This window comes from Nuphar pumila, chromosome 14 (assembly GCF_984573655.1).
Source record: "Nuphar pumila chromosome 14, dmNupPumi1.hap1.1, whole genome shotgun sequence".
In the NCBI taxonomy this organism is placed as follows: domain Eukaryota; kingdom Viridiplantae; phylum Streptophyta; class Magnoliopsida; order Nymphaeales; family Nymphaeaceae; genus Nuphar; species Nuphar pumila.
The window spans coordinates 90157384-90176406 of NC_143262.1; the positions used below are offsets into that span (position 1 = coordinate 90157384).

The following is a 19023-nucleotide window of genomic DNA, read 5'->3' on the forward strand; positions in this document are numbered from 1 at the left end:
CTGTGGGCCCGAGCAAGAACTGAGTCCTCCGAAAGATGAGACCTCTTTCGTAAGAAATTCCCAATACCAGACTCCCCATAGGACGTAGCAAACGAAATTAAAGATGTTGCAACTGCATAGAGGTTGAGAGAAACCTTAGTCGCCCAGGCGACCCCTGACAGTCCCCGATCCTTCTCAACCTTGAAGAATGAATCCACCAAAAAGTTCTGCAGCAACATAACCCGAGACTCAAACCAACCGGATTCCCATGACAACAAGCATCTTCCTGACCGAGGCACAAATGCCTCTTCACACCCGCCAATCCACCTTATAGCCCGCCCGACTTCGAGCAACGAGCCCAGAAAGGATGATACTACAAATAATGATGATGACAACAGTCTCTTTCCCCGAGGTTGCAAACCCCCCCCAGCCAACACTGGGGCATATACATCGCCAAGGAGCCGAGGTCGCCTGTACCCCAATGCCCCCGAGGGAGAGCAAGATGATGACAACGGACGAAGAAAATCCCCTCTCGCCCAAGAGGATCTTGCGACGTCGGTAAAAGGCCCCACACTAGCCACCGATCGCCGAACGACGAGATAACCGAGTGGCCAGCACGGCCACCAAAACAATGAGGGGCAAGATCTCGTTATATGAATCAAGGAGAGCCTGCTAGTCTGCCCTCTGGCCTTAACATGTCCTCGAAAATAAAAAAAGGCGAAAGAAGAGTAAATGTACCTTTGTCGAAAAGAAGAACACAAATAAATCGTTGGCAACCCAGAGCACGCAACATGCACCCCCGAGCTTCGACGAAGAGATACAGATTGATAAATCGCAGGCACCCCAGAGCGTGCCGCCTGCACCCCCAAGCTGCAAAAATCACCGAAAGAGAAAGAGAGAGAGAGAGAGAGAGAGAGAGAGAGAGAGAGAGAGAGAGAGAGCATTCCAACCATGGACATAGGCCTTGTGTATGTCGAACCACGTAAAATCGTGAGTCACCTAATCCGGGGAGGTTATATGCTCAGTGCATGTTCGGGGGAGAAGACGCAACACCCTCTCGTCACCTAATCGGCTTCTGTTAAATAGTGCCTCGCGTATACAATCATGTCAGATCTCATTGGATTTGGAGTGGGAATCAGTTTCAGATTCAGATGCAGATTAGGTTTGGTATCAAACCTGAACCGGAGTTCTTTACATCCTTATTTGTAACAAGAGAATACTTTAAAAATTATTATAAACCACTATATATATATTCTATATATAGAGATATTGTTACACATGTATGGGCACATTACTCGAAGACATGAGGGGATATAAACAGGTTGGATGTAACCCGAATATGAATCCGATTAGTCACATTTGGGTCCGGTGTTGAGTTTTGCATTGAAACCCGAATCTGATTAAGTATAAATATTGGGTTTTAAGTTAGTCGGACCAGAATTCATTTTGTTTTCATCCAACTCCAAATCTGATTAGGTCAAATCCGATTAAGCTGAATTCGGTAATGCCTTGATCTGCCCCTATTCCAACCCATTGACATCCCTAATAGCACACAGAGAAAATAAACAAATAAGCAAATAAATAATTAAATATATGTATATATAGAGTGATTGGTAGCTGCTCACACTTTTGGTGTGAAATGAAAGTAATAAATGAGTTTTTCAGCTTTTTTTATTTATTTTAAAATTATGACCGTACATATGCGATTTATGTACTTGATTTTACAGGGATCACCTCTTGAAGCGTTCAATTTGGACACATGGGTGGGCTTTTATAAGATTCAAAAACTCAACTGTCCAAAATCTTTGTAAAATTTTGAGGCTCAAATATCATTTTTTTCATAAAAAACACATGATCCAAATGTAGATTCTTCATAAATCGACCATGCCCGACACATTTATGGGGTCAGAACTGTAAAAAAAAATACTGAAAGGCAGAAAAACTCATTTAGCACGTATCATTTTGCGCCTAACTAGTGAGCATCTACCAATCTCTCTCTCTCTCTCAAGCCTAACTATATATATATATGAGTGAGGTTTTGAAAATATCATGGTTTCAGAATTATCTAGGCTTCTCAAAATGACCATTTTTTTTAATATAAATGATCGCCCATATTTGTTGCATTGCTTGATGGATCACTTATCGGTTACGATCAGACCCGACCCGTTTCTACCAGAATGGAGAAGACGTTGTATTTGTTACACCATTTGTGGCGTTCCAGGCAATTTAAGGGGAAATAAAAAATAAAAAAAATGAAAAAAATAAAAAGGAGAGAGAAAAAGAGAAAGCAACGGGATGCGAAAAAAACTCGTGGCTCCCTATGATTCTTTCCTCTTCGACATTACTAATCTCTCGATTCGTCCGTGAGAGACCCTGTCTTCTCTTTCCACACACACGGAGACGGATAAAGACACCCCACGGATTCGATCTCCTACAGAGGAAGGTGGCGGAGGGAAAGCAGGGAAGGAAGAGGAGACACAGAGAGATCGAAGAGAAGGGATCCCGTTGGAGTTCTTGTGGTTCTTCGTCCCGCCGAAGATCGTAGAGAGGAATCAAGATAATCGATCGTCGGTTCGGAAGGAGAGAGGGTGATTCTCGGCGGTGGCGACGGAATCGTTCGGACGATTCCTTTCTCTCTTCTCATCGTCGGAGAGATTGCCTGTTGATTCGGGGAATAGCCGGAGAAATTCTCGACGGAGACGACGGATTGAGCAACAATTTGTTGAAAGATCGGATTTTTCTTCTGGTTCTCGTTCGTAGCTCGAAGTACTTGACTTTCTTCGAGACGAAAGGAAGTTTCGAGGTTTAGAGGGAGCTTCTTGACGGATATGAAGCCTAGTTTACCGTTCTTTTCATAGATTGAAGAGTGTTTATCTCTCGAAGAATCGAGAGAGATCGCTACTGGATACGTCGAGAAAGAGGGACAATTTCGAGAGGTACTGGACGATTCTGTTCAGACGAACGAGCTATCCGGTCGAGTTTTGGCACGATCCGCGGGAGAGTCGCAGATCGATTCCGGCAAAATCTGGAGTAGGGAATCGTTCCTTACGATCGGAACTTGTAATTCTGAAAGAATTTTTTGGAAAACCAGGCAAGAAGTCTCTTGCATATTCTTCAAACCAAAAAATTCCGGCGATCATCGGACGATTCTGGCAGAGGCGATTGGACGACTTTTTGCTGAGATCGTTCAGAGAGGTGACTGATGAGTTTTCGTCGTGGTCTCCATTTTTTTCTCTCAATCTTATTTCGAGATTTTGCAAGGTCCTTCTTTTTCTCGTAAACTGATAAATTCGTCTTTCTTCTTCCCTCTCAAATGCAGAAATTCAGTTTCAGGCTATAGAGCAGATCTCGAAAATAAGAAAGATAAGAAACTGCCGGAAATTACCGAGAGAGGTTCGTCTACCGTGAGTCCTCTCTCTCTCTCTCAATTTCTGGAAATTCTGAACGAGGATGTTTTTATTTTTTGAAATTACTTTTCTAAAAAAAAAATCCTTCGAAATTCAAGAGCCTCTCTGCGCTTTTGTTCGATCACTATATTCGAAATTTGTAATTTTCTTGACGTCTGGTGAAACCGCTTAACAAGTCACAATCAAATGATTCAAAACTCGTTTTCTACCAAACAAACCTTGTAGATCATATCCATAAGATCTGATCTAGGAAAAAATCTAAAATAATATAAAAAAGGTGATTTGTGCTCAATAGTTCTCTCCTTCAATAGCAACAAAAATGTATATATCAGACACTCATCTTTTGCAAATCGTTTTCATTTTCCCTTTTGTTGCAGTTTTTGATGAATTCATACTTACAGTGTTCTTATATTACATTATTTTGTTGTATATATGAAAAGAGAAAAGTTCTTAATTTATGGTTGTTAAACGTTTCAACCATTGTTTCCCATGCACGCAACCTCACTAATACACATTCAATATTCAGTACATCCAAGTTCTCCAATATGCTTAAAAAAAAGGTCATTGTTGGTGTATCTACCACATGTGAGTAATCCATGCTCTGAGATTTATTTGATTAAAACGATGGTCACCGTTATGGGTGTTCGGTAGAGCCCACCTGACCTTTATCTACTACCACTAATCTTACTAGGATTGATGGGCAAAACTCCAACGAGGCCTCGTATTAATGGGGAAGCGCCAAACTGGCCCTGCCCAGGACGCGGCGAGCATCTTTTTTAAGTTAACAACAGATTATCTTTGGGGGACACCGAGGGCAGGATCTGTCCTGCCAAGTTGGAAGCCTCACCGACCAAAATAGGCGATGCAAGTGGATTGGATAAGGACCGACCTGTCCCGGTGGGCCTCAGTCTTGAGCTGGTTGCCCTTCGTGAGGTCCACGTCAGTGTCATGCATGTGAAGGCTGATGCCGATTGGCCCAGACCTGTTCTATTCCTAGGGCTGAGAAACAAGCCAAGCTGCTCTTGGCTAGGCTCATGTTCTTTCCAACTCGTAAAATAGGCTTGATAAGCTGAACATGACTCGGATCAACTCGTATAAGCTCGTTAGGTATTAAGAAATATATTTTACATGTTTTTTGTAATCAGATTTCTTCCAAATCTAAACCAATGTATTTTTTTTATAAACAAGTCAGCTCAAAGTTGGCTCGTTTAAATCGGGCTCGTTATGAGCTCAAACTCCGTGTGGCCACAAGAATGAGCCAAGCTTGGCTTGTTCAACTCGTTTACCAGCCCTATCTATTCTTGGTCCTGCATCAGGGAAGTCGATCAGGTCTAAGGAAACTTGGACGGGAGACCTTGGGCATCATACATCGTCAAGATGAACGATACCCAAAAGGCCACCCCAAATGAATGGTCCCCACGAGCCTTCCTGATGCTGTTCAATTTCTAGATGAACGGCACCGGCCTCCGCAAAACGGACTACTCTTGGTCTCCCCAATGTGGTCTTAAGAGCAGTGGGTTGATGGATCTAAATATCATGCTAAGTGTCCCTAATCCCGACTTTTTATTTTATGACGAGGGGCCATCACTGAGAACCGGGTCACTTGATGGGCTTGTCTCCGTGGGAGGTAAACTGCGAGTGGGATCACCGGTACCCCAAGCCCTTACAGAGCCCACCAGTTAAAAGACAGACTAATTCCAACTTAAAAGAGCCCGAATGGTTAATTTCTAATATAGAGATAGCATGGTAAAAGCTGAAAACAAGATGGTAAAGAAAAAATGAGTCATTGAAGTCACATTAGATGTGAGACCATGGTACTTTTTACTATTTGAATGCGGAACAGAAACCTGTAGTGCACATGGGTTTCCGAAAACAAAATTCTCAATTCCATTGTGTAAATTCTTAGATGCCAAGAATCAGACAAGCTAGAAGTTGAGAATTTATGTGTGGAAATTTTGATTTTTTAATTCTTTGTTTTTGTTATGGTTCGTATTTTCTTCTCACCGTTCATGTTCTCTCACTTCTCGTTTGAACAGGGCATCTGCAATTCAACTGTTGAAGAATCTGTGCGCAAGGAGCGGTACATCTCTAGGTAAAAATTATTTGGGGAATTCACACTTGTTTTACTTAGCTTTCATTCATTCTAGCATTGCTACCATTAAACTACCTTGCACTAACCAAAGAAAAAAAAAGAACAAAAAATAGAAAACTAGATGCTCCATCATGACCGTCCATCTTGAGGTGGATGGTTTAGTACAACACCGTTGCATGCGTCAAGATACTTTCCTTTTGCGAGGTGGTTGTGAAGGCATTGAAATGAAGGCGCCGGATCAGACTCCATTGGCACATGGGTGTGTTAATAGCTTTCGAAGGTGGGTCACGTAAAGCAGGGTGGTCATGGGCCCTACCCTGAGTTCGCCTTGCAGGAGGGAGGGTCCATTAAGTGGGCCCTGTTCTCAGTTAGGGTTCTTCATCATAAAAAAACAGGAATTATGTAGATTTCTTGAAGATATTGCAGTATTTCAAAGTGTTCCCCATATTTAGAGGTGGGCATCGGCCTCGGCCCGGCCCAGCCCAGCCCACCACAGGCCAGGCTTTGGCCTATAAATTAAGCTCAAACTCGGTTTGAACCGGGCTTTTGACCCAGCCCTGCCTGAACCAGGCCGACACTGGCTGGGCAGCGGGCTGACACGGGCCGGCCCGCATAGCGGCTCGGTCTCTATCTCTATATATATAACATAAATATACATAATATATAATATAATACATTATATAAATAATATACGTTACCGACATTCATAACCACGTGTAAGGCCATGTAGGGCCTAACCTGTTGGTGCGAGGCCAAAGCCTCCTGGCTGTAAACTTTTTTGTCGTTTGAATTTGCAGCGTCTTCACAAATATTGGCTCATTGAAGCCCACGCGAGCAAACCCATAGACAGTTAGAAACTTAGAATTTTCTTCAATTGTTTTGGTCATGCTACTCTTGGTCTTTGAAATTTATGTCATTTTGGTGTTTGGTAGGGTATCATTTGGACAGTCCATTTTCTTGAAGCGTATGGCAGGCTCATCTGTCAACGTTTTTGACTTTGATAATTTTGTCAACATAAATAATGGACTCTAGAGAGAAGACTAAGTTTTCACACATAGAGTGTTATTATAAACCATGGCCATCGCTCATCTGGTAGTAGCAACTTGTGAATGTTACCAAGTTGATCGGACGTTACAAACTCGTTCTTTGCAGTAAGGTCTATTCTGGGTATTATAAGTACGAAGCACCACAAGGGTTTTTACCAATGGGAGGCTAGTCAATGTACGGTGAATCATGAATTTTTTTCTTGGATTATAAAAATAAATAATTGTTTTTTTTTTTGTTTTTCAACCGCTACCGGGGTCTTAAGTATAGTTACCAAGAAATTAAATGGATATAAAATGCGATGCTGGAAGTAAGTGTTAAAAAGTAATATGAAGAGCAATGCATGAAAAAAACACACACATAAAAAACAATATGAAGTGCTGGTGGAAGCAAATAAAAATTACTTGAATACAAATAAAACAATATAAAATCAACATGTAAGCTTGTTATAAAAAAAATGCAGTTTTTTTAATATGTAAAACATAAGAAGTGAGGATGAAATGGAAGTGTAGTGACAAAAAGGAAAAGAAAAACTTTGTAGAAGTGGAGGAGAATCAATTTGAGAAACAAAGAAGAAGCTGTTTTTCCACCAAAAAAAATGGAGTTTCTCATATTTTGAAAGAGGCTTTCCCAAAACTTTCTTTCTTTTGAAAAAAGTGAAGAGTTTTCAACGGGCATCCTGAGAAACAAGTTTTCCCATGCATCAGAAGCTTTCGGGTACCTACCGTGTTGAAAGATAATTGTTAGGCTAAGCCGCGCTTGTTGTCCACACAAAGAACAAATAAAAAGATTAGCAAGAGGACAGAAAGAGAAAGAGGGCTCTGGTTTTAGGCTCTAGGTTGGCCATGTTCCCACCACAATCTCTCTTTGACCACCATGAGCAGAGTTCGGTTCGGGTACAATTACATGGCACAAAAATCGTGCATTATTCACCTGATCGCCCTCGCCTCCATCAGGTCTTGGGCCCCACACTTGACAGGCCCTGTGCCAAGATGAGGGTGATTTAATGTACACATTTTTGTGCCATGTGATTGCACCTGATCTTTTCACCCATGATCGTGGCCGTTGTGGTTGGTGTATACCACGTGGCAGCTAAAGACTAGAGAATGGTATACGAAAGAATCCAACAGGGCCAACAGGGCCTCCACTTGTCTTGCAGCAGTACACTTCATCACATTATGTTGGGAGGTTGTAAGTTGGAATCCCAATGGTACAGTTGAATAACTGGTAGGGCTCTGCCTTACCCCAACTTTCTCTGGCGAAAAAAAAAAGAATACTATGACGAGAGTTTTTTTTTCTAAAAAAACTAGAAACCAAAAACTAATTAGATAACGGGGGCTCCGTGTGGTTGGTAGGAGCTGTCAGTGCACGTCTCCTTGTGATGGGACGTTGCAGGTTCAAACCCATAATAACTGGTGGGGTCTGCCTAATCCTAGCTTGCCTTTAAAAAAAAAGACTAATTAAGTTACAAGGTGAGGACTACAAAGTTTTTTTTCCTATTTGGCTCATCACAGGGACCCACATGGAACGTTCAAATGAAATTATTTGGGTGATGAGTGTTATCGGTAAGGTAACCCGTAGTTGAGTCTAGTGATCAACCCCGTGTGGTCATGGTACATTGTGGGAAACATGGTTTTTTTCTTCAAACTGAGATTTGTTTTAGTGGTAATTTGGGACGAGTTTGTTTTCCTTGTAAAGGTCCTTATGATATTTTCCTTGAGCTCTCCCATTTCTTTGAAAGCCAACTAAACCAGACTATTTTGGATCCCTTGGATTTCGATTAATTTTGGTACCTAAGTTTAAAGATTTTGTACTAACTCTTAAGAATAGCTAACTGCGATCATTTCGCCCAACTATTTTTAAAGTGGTGGTGATTTTAAATTTACATTGTTATGTTAAGGGTAGATTACGTCTTATATTTTTTGGAGATTTTAAAAAATGATAGGGCATAATCAGGTAATTTTAGTTGGGCAAAAAGCTATATTTAATTTTTCTTTTAAATAATAGAAAATACGTTTTAAAAAATACCACTACTTTGATAACATTTGGGTGAATACCCTAAAGTTTAGCACACATATACACACAGTTTGAAACTAGTATGTATATCGTTTAAATAGCTAACACGATAATGGTGCTAATATTTAAAATTAGCGTCATTTTCTTAAAGTGAACTCCAAAATTACATCATAAAACAATAATTTGTCAACTCGGCTTTTATTTAATATTTTGTTGTATAGTAAATTTTCAATAAAGTATAATATTTAAAAATCTTAATAAAAATAAGAACTTTGTAAAATGAAAAAAAAAATTATATGTAAAAATAATAATAGAAATTAGCTTGATACTGATTTATAATATAACAGAAACGTGTTTCTACATAAGACGATACACATTTCTCAAACAATGAGAACGAGTTTCTTAAACATTTCATATTGGTATATGGTACTCACTAGGGTATATCGAGTACCAATGCAACTCATCATCACAAGGAAATGATGATAGACAATTGGGAATGTTTTTAACTGACTAAACCAGCTGCATTAGCACATAAATTTTCAAATATGATAAGGGCAAATGCAGTAACTAGGCAACCAAGAATAGGACTTCCCATCTTCATTACGTCAATTCAATGCAACAAAGCTTGTGAGACGGCTAATAAAGCTAGAGTCTTCTGTAAGTAGCATCATCAAAATTTTTAGAAAAATTTGTATATACGTTCTAAATATATTGTAATGCATTATTATATTGATATTAAAAACAAGAACCCAGTTTGATCGTGGCAGGCTGGCAATTTGGCAGCATTGCTTCCTTAGGGTATTGGGTTAATTTTGGGTCAGTCGTAGGGTCTAGGTTAACATGCTTATAGGCTAAAGGTAGTTTGCTTAATTGTATTGGATTCTTTTTTTTCCTTTTTTTATAATGTTTTGGGTTCCATTTAACTTATGAGGTTTTAGATTTAACTGGATTATTTTACCAAATGTAACAATAATACGCATAAATGTGATTTTTACCACTTTTAATTGCAAGTATAATGAACATTGGGTTTTAAGTTGGTTTTATTCATCATCTGAACTTGAGAAGAGATTAATTAGAGCATAGCTTGTAAGAAACACTCTTAGGAATTTAAGGTAATTTAAATTTGATCTATACAAGCAAGTGCTTAATAAAATACCTAACTTTTATACATGAATTTCTAAACGGAAATCTGCTTAATTACCTTTGGACAATATCGATAGGCAAGGCTGCGGAGTTGGTTAAAATATGTTTAGCATCAATTTTATTCTACAACTCTAAGAAGCAAATTTATGAAATCAACATAAGATGAAAGGAGGAGGGTTGCGGTAGGCCAGTGACAGCCAACATAAAAACTTAGTCACACCCTATGAATATGAACCAATATGAGAATTTCATTGGGGCGTTCCCTACTGAGCGACGCGTTGTACTCTATAGGCCCGAAAGCATTGATAAATGGACAAGGGTTGCTAGGTCGTCGCCCAGAAGCGACGCGTCACACCGACGCCCGGGTGTGGTGTCAAACAGGCAAGGGTTCCCTCACTTTGTTAGATGGATGTGGGTAAAGAAGATAGTTCAAGACCATAAAATTAGGTTAGCCACTTGAAACATAGGGTCTTTAACTTGTAAGTTGGTAGAGTTAGTAGATGTTATGTGTAGGAGAAAGATGAATAATTTATATCTACAAGAGACCAAATGGGTAGGTGAGAAAGCAAAAGTGATAGAACCTTGTGGATATAAGATTTGGTATACAAGAATAAATAGGAATAGGAATGGAGTAGAGATTGTTATGAGTTTATATATAATGTAGTTGAGGTACGTAGGAAGGGTGATAAGATTTTACTTATTAAATTAGTATTAGGTACGGATATTATTAATATTATTAGTGTTTATGCACCTCAAGTAGGTTTAGATGATTTCATTAAGCGTCAATTTTGAAAAGATTTAGATGAAGTAGTACAAGGGATATCTTATGGAGAAAAGCTTTTCATCGGCGGTGACCTTAATGGACATGTAGGCATTAGTAGGGATGGATTTGAGAGTATCCATGGAGGCTATGGTATAGGAGAAAGAAATGAACGTGGAGAAAGGATTTTAGATTTTGGTTTGTCCTATGATATGATCTTAGCAAACACTTGGTTTAGGAAGAGGGAGTCTCACCTAGTAACATTTAAAAGTGGGATTAATACGAGTCAAATAAATTTTTTCCTACTTAGAAAGAGAGATAGGGGTTGTTGCATCGATTATAAGGTTATACCGGGAGAAAGTGTAGCTACACAACATAGAGTCTTAATTTTAGATCTTAGAATTAGAAAATGCCGCAAAAGGGATAGACATAGGATAGATCATAGAATTAAGTGGTGGGCACTGAAAGGAGCTAAACAAGGAATGTTTGTAGAACAGGTAGTTAAGGAAGCTGATTAGTGTCTCGAGGAGGATTCAGAATCAATGTGGAATAAGATAATGGGTGGCATGGGAAAGGTGACTAAGGAGGTATTGGGTGAGCCTAAAGGCGGTGCACCGCTAGGTAAGGATATATCATGGTTGAACGAGAATGTCAAATTAACTATTAAGGTTAAAAGAGAGTGTTATAGAAATCTAAATAAGAGTCGTGATAATGAAAATTTGGAGAAGTATATGATAGCAAAGAAGAAAGTTAAAAAAGTAGTTCGAAACGCGAGTGATAAGGTATATAAGGAGGTTTATGACAAGTTGGATACCAAAGAGGGCGAGAAGGATATTTATAGGCTTGCAAAGATGAGAGATAGAAAATCAAAGGATCTGGGTATGGTTAGATGTATCAAAGATGAAACGCAAAGAGTTTTAGTCAAAGATGAGGAAATTAAGGAGAGATGGAAAGATTATTTTGATAAGCTATTTAATGGAAGTCATGCTCAGGATCTTGGAGACTTCTTCATTCTTTTTCATGAGATGAATCGTGACTTCATGCACAAGATTGAAAAGAAAGAAATTGCAGAGGCTTTGAAGAAAATGAAATCAAGAAGGACAATTGGCCCAGATGGTATACCTATCGAGGCTTGAAAATGCTTGGGTGAGAAAGGTTTAGAATAGTTGACAAATCTTTTTTACAAGATTTGACAGACAAATAAAATGCCTAATGAGTGGAGGAAGAGTACTTTGGTGCCTCTATATAAGAATAAGAGTGATATACAAGATTGCACAAACTATCGTGGTATAAAACTCATGAGTCATACTATGAAACTTTGAGAGAGGGTGATTGAGTATAGGTTGAGGAAGGTTGTCATGATATCGGAGAATCAATTTAGTTTTATGCCTGGAAGATCAACTATAGAAGCTGTATATCTTCTTAGACAACTTATTGATAGATATAGAGAGAGGAACAAAGATTTGCATATGGTTTTTATTGATTTGGAGAAGGCATACGATAGAGTACCTAGGGATGTTCTCTGGTGGACAATGATGAAGAAAGGTGTTTCTCTCAAGTACATTAGTATAATTAAAGATATGTACGAAGAAGTAGTAACCAATGTCCGCGCTTGTGGAAGGGTGACACCCAATTTTTCTATAACGATTGAGTTACATCAAGGATCTGCATTAAGCCCTTTCCTATTTGCTATAGTAATGGATGAGCTTACGAGATCAATTCAAGAAAATGTGATGTGGTGTATGTTATTTGCTGATGATATTGTTTTGATTGATGAGTCTAGAGTTGGGGTTAATGTTAAGTTAAAATTAGGGAGACAGACATTGGAAGCAAGAGGTTTTAAGTTGAGTAAGAGTAAGACATAATATATAGAATGTTGGTTTAGTAAGCAACGAAGTAGTGATGGGAGTGTAGTAAAGCCTGGTGAGCAAGAAATACCGGTGGATGACTGTTTCAAATATTTGGGATCTATCACTCAAAAGTATGGAGAAATTGATGGAGATATAAATCGTAAGATAAAGGTTGGGTGGATGAAATGAAAAAGTGCAACTGAAGTGTTGTGCGATCGTAGAATGCCATTGCGGTTGAAGAAAAAGTTTTATAGCCGCTTTACTATATGGTATGGAATGTTGGGCTGCCAAGAGACATCATATTCAAAAAATGAGTGTAGCTGAGATGCATATGCTTAGATGGATGTGTGAAAATACAATAAAAGATAAGATTCGAAATGAGGAGATACGTAAGAAGGTAGGCGTTGCATCCATTGAAAATAAGATGAGAGAGAATCGTTTACGGTGGTTTGGACATATTCAACGAAGGCCTAATGATGCTCCAATTAGAAGGATGGAGAAATGAAAAAATATATTAGTTAAAAGAGGTCAAGGTATGCCTAAGAAGACTTGGATGGAGATGATAGGAAATGATATAAATGCTTTGAACCTCACCGAGGACATGGCATTGGATAGAAATGATTGGAGGAGAAGGATTCATGTGGAAGACCGAGAATGATTTTCTTTTTTGGTTCATATTGCCGACTCCAATTGTTTTGGGTTGAAGGCATAGTTGTTATTGTAACATAAAATAAAAATTTACTATATACTGACACAATTACTCCATCAATTTTTTTTATGAAAGAATCCTCACCAAGAACCAGGTTACTTAATGCGCCGCCTCCCTACGAGGTAAAACTCTGAGTTGAGGACACGACCACCCAACCTTATGGGCCTCAACCATGATAAAGCAATGCAGCCCCATGCGCTGGCGGGATTCCATCCTAGGCCTTCAGCTTTGCACAGGATCCCGCTGCTTGCGGGATTCCATCCTGGGCCTTCAACTTTGCACAGGATCCCGCTGACCACATGGGTAAACACCGTGGTGGGGATTACTCCGTAATTTTATATGAGGGAATGTTATGAATTATTTAAGAGTGTAAATAAATGCGAAATTTACTAGGCCAGTCCCAAGTAGGGGTGGCAAAACCTGACACGACCCGCCAACCCGACCCGCCAACCCGCCTCTTAGGCGGGTTCGGGTTTGAAAAAAATGAACCCGTTTAATAAACGGGTCGACCCGCCTAACCCGTTTATTAAACGGGTCGGGTTCGTGTTAGGGGTATGCCAACCCGCCTGACCCGTTTAATAAACAGGTTAGGCGGGTGGGTCAACCCGCCAACCCGTCCCGCCGACCCGCCAACTCGTCTGCCAACCCGCCAACCCGTCAACCCGACCCGCCAACCTGCCTACCTGCCAACCCGATCCGTCAACCCGCCAACCTGAAAACCCGTTTACCCGACCCAACCCATTTATTAAACGGGTTGGCGGGTCGTGTCGGATTACCCGTTTATTAAACGGGTCGGGTTCGTGTTTGCCACAACCGACCCGTTTAATAAACGGTTCGGGTTCGGGTTGAGGTATGCTGACCCGCCAACCCGCCAACCCGACCCGATTGCCACCCCTAGTCCCAAGCCTCTGTTTGACTCCTGTGCTTCTTGAGCACTATTATTAAACTCCTTTGAAAACTAATTGGTAATTTCGGAAGCAATATGCTTTCTAATATCAATATTGAGAAGTACAAAGACTTCTTCTCTAGGTTGCTTTGTGAACCGGCTTGCTTTGGAATTAATGTATCAGATCTGACCAAACTTATGCTGATAAATCATGCTTTAAGGGATGAAATCATCCCGCATGTCAAACTAGGGCCACCATACTTTTCCAAACAAGCATATAATGAAAGTTATGTTACTAACACTGCACTTCTTTCTTTCCTCTGCGCCTTTGTAGGGGCACAACTTTACCTACAACTTTACCTACTGAAGGAAGTTTTATTTATGGTTAGTCATATATCACATTATTTATATAAATATAAAAAAAAAATTTATTTTAAGAATACTTATATGTGTTATGATTAACCCGTGCAATGGGTCATTCTCAAGTAAGGACCCAATGCTTTCGGATCATTCTCCTCCTATTCAGTGTGTGCCAACTCCACATTGCAATAAATGAAAATTAAAAAAAACAGTATGTTCCCATTTAATGTGAATATTTTTATTAGTATGTATTGAAACTAACCCGTGTTCTACATGCATCCCTACCCAAAAATACTTAGAAACATGGAACCTATCCATGTTTAAACTGTATCCAGATAATCATGTTCTCTAAATATGTATTAGGATAAGAGCACATGGGGGCACATCAGTCAACTTTATATATATATATATATATATATATATATATATAACAAATAATAAATTATTTATGTTTAAATTAAATGTTAGAAACTCCATTTGTGAATTTTCATAAAGTCAAGCATTTGCATCTCGTATCTGTATGTTATAGCTGTTTGACACAAGTTTTATGACATTTAAAAAAAAACAATTTAAGATTCTTTTTCTAATTTATGACAATTTTTACAAAAGCATGATGTCTTATGACATTTTCTCGCATCATTTTTTTATAAAATGCCTAATTTGACGTGAATGCTTAAAAAAACCTAAAAATTCTACCAACCGAAGCTCCTCCTGTTTGGCTTTTGTAGGAGCTGTTGGTGCACGTCACTTTGTGTTGGGACGTTGTAAGTTCAAAAGCCAACGACACGATTGTTTAACTGGTGGGGGTCTGCCTATCCCTAGCTTGCCTATCAAAAACAAAACCTACGAATTTCAGAGATTTCTTAAATAAAAAATCCTGGGTTATTCTCCTCTTTAGAATATTCAGAGAAACAACTCAGTTTTGGTTCCTGTTTCGTGGAACATGGGATCAGGTGATTTGCCATAACGCGCTTCTAAGTAATGGGGCCCCACATGCTTATGATGTCATCATCAGCAGTTGCCGTTGATTGGCAGGATGGGCGGGCAGGTTATATGTTTCGCACTGTAGCTACAGTGCGTATTTCGGGGTCCCAATTGAGCACCACGTGGCGCTCAGTGGGGTGTAAGGGGAGCAGTACACAGCCGTACATCCTGCAGGCTGATGTACAACACCCCACTGAGCACCACGCGGCGCATAAACATAGTTGCGCTGGCTCAGCCTGCCATACTAATAGTTGCGATCCTGTCAGTGTAAAACTATGAGGGCTTACCCCTCGACATCAGGGAAACCACTTTAGAAACAAAGACCTAACCGTCCTGGTTATATGGCTGTTCAGATGGTATCAACCTATGGTGCACCCTTCGACCCCAGGGAGTCACCTTGCTTCGACATTGCGCAAGAGGTAACACTCGTGGGAATGAAACATTGACTGTCCCCGCCTAGCGGCCTCTCTCCCACTGTGTTAAAACCCTTGGGTCTGTCTTGATTCTCCACCCACCTTAAGTCAAGGCAACATGTCAAAATAAATAAATAAAAAAGGTTCCAGACAACCTGGGGCCTTGGGCAAGATCCAGCAACACCTGAACCTGTCCACCTGCCATCACATGTGCTTTTGCAGAGAGGGTGGTGTATGTTCCCCCCCCCCCCGATGATTCACTGAATCCCACATCTGTGTTTGGGGCTTTGAATGAGCACCACGTATACAAGCACGTGGGGCTCATATTCCCGTGTATGTTGACATAACTTTGCATCGGACTCTGGTGTTGTTGCAAAGACTTAAGTGCCCTTTCTTGCTATTCTTCTCATAAAGTGATGGTTTGAAAAAATAACAAAAATGCCCTTCATTCAAAAAAGAAAAAACAAACAGTTCAAAAAAAGGACAAACATGTCCTCAATCCAGAAAGTCGAGGATGATGTTGACTCTTCAAAGTCTTCTTCTTCGTTCTCCGTTCAAAAAAAGGACAAACATGTTCTCCATCTAGAAAGTCGAGGATGATGTTGACTCTTCAAAGTCTTCTTCTTCTTTCTCCGTTCAAAAAAAGGACAAACATGTCCTCCATCCAGAAAGTCGAGGATGATGTTGACTCTTCAAAGTCTTCTTCTTCTTTCTCCGTAAAACACTATAGAACCCTCTCTCTCTCTAGAGAAGAAATCAAGGGAGGCAAAGAGTTCTCCATGGAGAAGGCCATGAACATCAACCCTCTCACTCTCTCTCCCTTCTCTCTCTACTTCTGTGCACATCCAACAGACGATCCTACATTGCTCCATCAAATACCGATTGACCTGCACACTGACTGTAGCATCGTTCAACTTGAAGAGTTGTGGAGTCTGATTCAGAGTTTTTGCCCTTACAGGAGAAGGGTTTGGGGGCTCCTCTCAGCGTGAGTAGCATCGTTCAACTTGATTCGTTGTGGAGTCTGATTTAGAATTTTTGCCCTTATAGGAGGGGGGGTCCGAGGGCTCCCCCCCGGTGCGGATCCCGCTGCACGGTCATCGGGCGGGGCCCCAGGGGGGGGCTCCCCTGGCGGGGGGCTCGGGGGGCAGCGCCCTCCAAACCATTTTTTTTTGGGCCTTCCAACAACGATTTGTAGTATTATCGGGCTTTCCTACAGCAATTTGTAGTATTTTCGTGTCTCCAACGAGCCCCACAACGATTTATAGTGTTATCCGGCTTTTCAACAACGATTTGTAGTGTCTTCCGTAAATCACTATAGCGATTTATAGTGTTTTTGGATCTCACTATAGCGATTTGTAGTGTCTTCCACAAATCGTTATAGCGATTTATAGTGTTTTTGAATCTCACTATAGCAATTTGTAGTGTCTTCCGCAAATTGCTATAGCGATTTATAGTGTTTTTGAATCTCACTATAGCGATTTGTAGTGTCTTCCGCAAATCGCTATAGCGATTTATAATATTTTTGAATCTCTCTATAGCGATTTGTAGTGTCTTCTGCAAATCGCTATAGCAATTTATAGTGTTATTCAGTAAGCAAATCGCTACCCGAATTAGGACAAACTTGTTAGGGTCATATCTCCCTAACCGGAGGTCATATCCCAAATCCGTAAAAAATGGTGTCTTCGTTATTGAGTCTAGTTTATTCCTGTAAATTTTAAGCAATTTTTATTGTCATTTCATTCCCATTTTAACTAAAAACCAGACCCTTATTATTTTGTGTTATTTGAGTTGCACAACACCATTCTCGCTTGACATCCATATCTTGATTCTGGCATGCTCCATGTTGGATTTTCCATTGATTTCTTCCAACCTTGCTTGGAACAAACATATGTCTTTCTCACCATGACACTCTGTGCATTTTTTGACCACGACACCCGGGACCCGTGCCGGGGGGAAAGCCCCCAGACCCCCCTTCTGTAAGGGCAAAAATTCTAAATCAGGCTCCACAACGAATCAAGTTTAAAGATGCTACCCACGCTGGGAGGAGCCCCCAAACCCTTCTTCTGTAAGGGAAAAAACTCTGAATCAAGTTGAACGATGCTATCCAGGTTGGGAAGAGCCCCCAAACCCTGCTTTTATAAGGGTAAAAACTCTGAATCGGACTCCACAACTCATCAAGTTGAATGATGTTACCCACGCTGGGAGGAGCCCTCAGACCCCCCTTCTGTAAGGGTAAAAACTCTGAATCATACTCCACAACTCTTCAAGTTGAATGATGCTACCCACGCTGGGAGGAGCCCTTAGACCCCTCTTTTCTGTAAGGGTAAAAACTTTGAACCAGACTCCACAACTCTTCAAGTTGAATGATGCTACCCATGTTAGGAGGAGCCCCCAGACCCCTCTCTTGTAAGGGTAAAAACTCTGAATCAGGATCTACAACTCATTTAGTTGAATGATGCTAGCCACGCTGGGATGAGCCCCCAAACCCTCCTCCTATAAGGGTAAAAACTCTAAATCAGGCTCCACAACAGTCAATGTGAATGTCAGCCGGTGCTTGATGGAGCAATGTAAGATCTTCTGTTGGATGTGCATAGAAGCAGAAATAGAAGGGAGAGAGAGAGTGAGAGGGTTGATGTTCATGGCCTCCTCTATAGGAGATTTCTTTCTCAGATAATCCTGCAGTGCAGAGACTGGGTTTTAAATAATCATCTTCGGGGCACTTAAGTCTTTACAACCACTTCTTTTCAAGAATCGTCATTCTTTTTGGCACCAATGAAGGAGAGGGTACTTAAGTCTTTGCAATCGCATCAAACTCCAACGCTAATTAATGCTGACAAACATGGAGATACGAGACGCACATGCTTACATACGTGGTGCTCTTTGGGACCCCGAACATGAGATGTAGCTAACTGCCCTGTTCTGGGGGAGGGGCATGCTGCAAAATCTGGGCCCACCACTCGGTCTTGTCTGGCTGATCATTTACATCTCAGCCTTTGTTGACGAGGATTTCGTGGGAAAGAAACTATTTACTGTAAGACCAGGAATAAAGGAATTGCTGACCCAATGAGAGTAGACTTCAGGATTTCAGTCATGTTGATTATGAATTTTTGTTTCATTGTAAGACGTTGACTTTTAAATCCTTTTTAAAAATCTGCTTACGTGTCATAATTACATAATTCAAAAACCATTTTCTAACAAACCATGCGCTCTGAAGGGGTTTGGCCCAGAATGGGGGCTTAGGGCTCTAAGCTGGTGGTCTATGTTCAAATCCTATGAGCATCACCCCTTGTGCAAGTAAAAGTGTGGCTACTCCCTGAGGGCAAGGGGTAAGCATACGGTGTTTTACGCTGTCAGGATAGCGAAAAGCCAGTGCATATGTA

General features: G+C 40.5%; 1 protein-coding gene across 3 annotated transcripts in view; it reads left to right on the top strand.

Moving 5' to 3' along the window:
- The first annotated feature begins 2260 nt into the window (after positions 1 to 2260).
- Positions 2261 to 19023, top strand: part of LOC149817367 (chloride channel protein CLC-c-like) — a 28560-nt gene continuing 11797 nt past the window's right edge. Inside the window, exons 1-3 of one of the 3 annotated variants that reach the window (XM_089987726.1) lie at positions 2261 to 3174; positions 3299 to 3383; positions 5423 to 5478. The gene's annotated coding sequence lies outside the window, so the exon portion shown is untranslated. Of the gene's footprint in view, positions 3175 to 3298; positions 3384 to 5422; positions 5914 to 19023 lie in introns of those variants that run through there. The other 2 variants (XM_089987727.1, XR_016427685.1) reach the window with 2 other exon arrangements.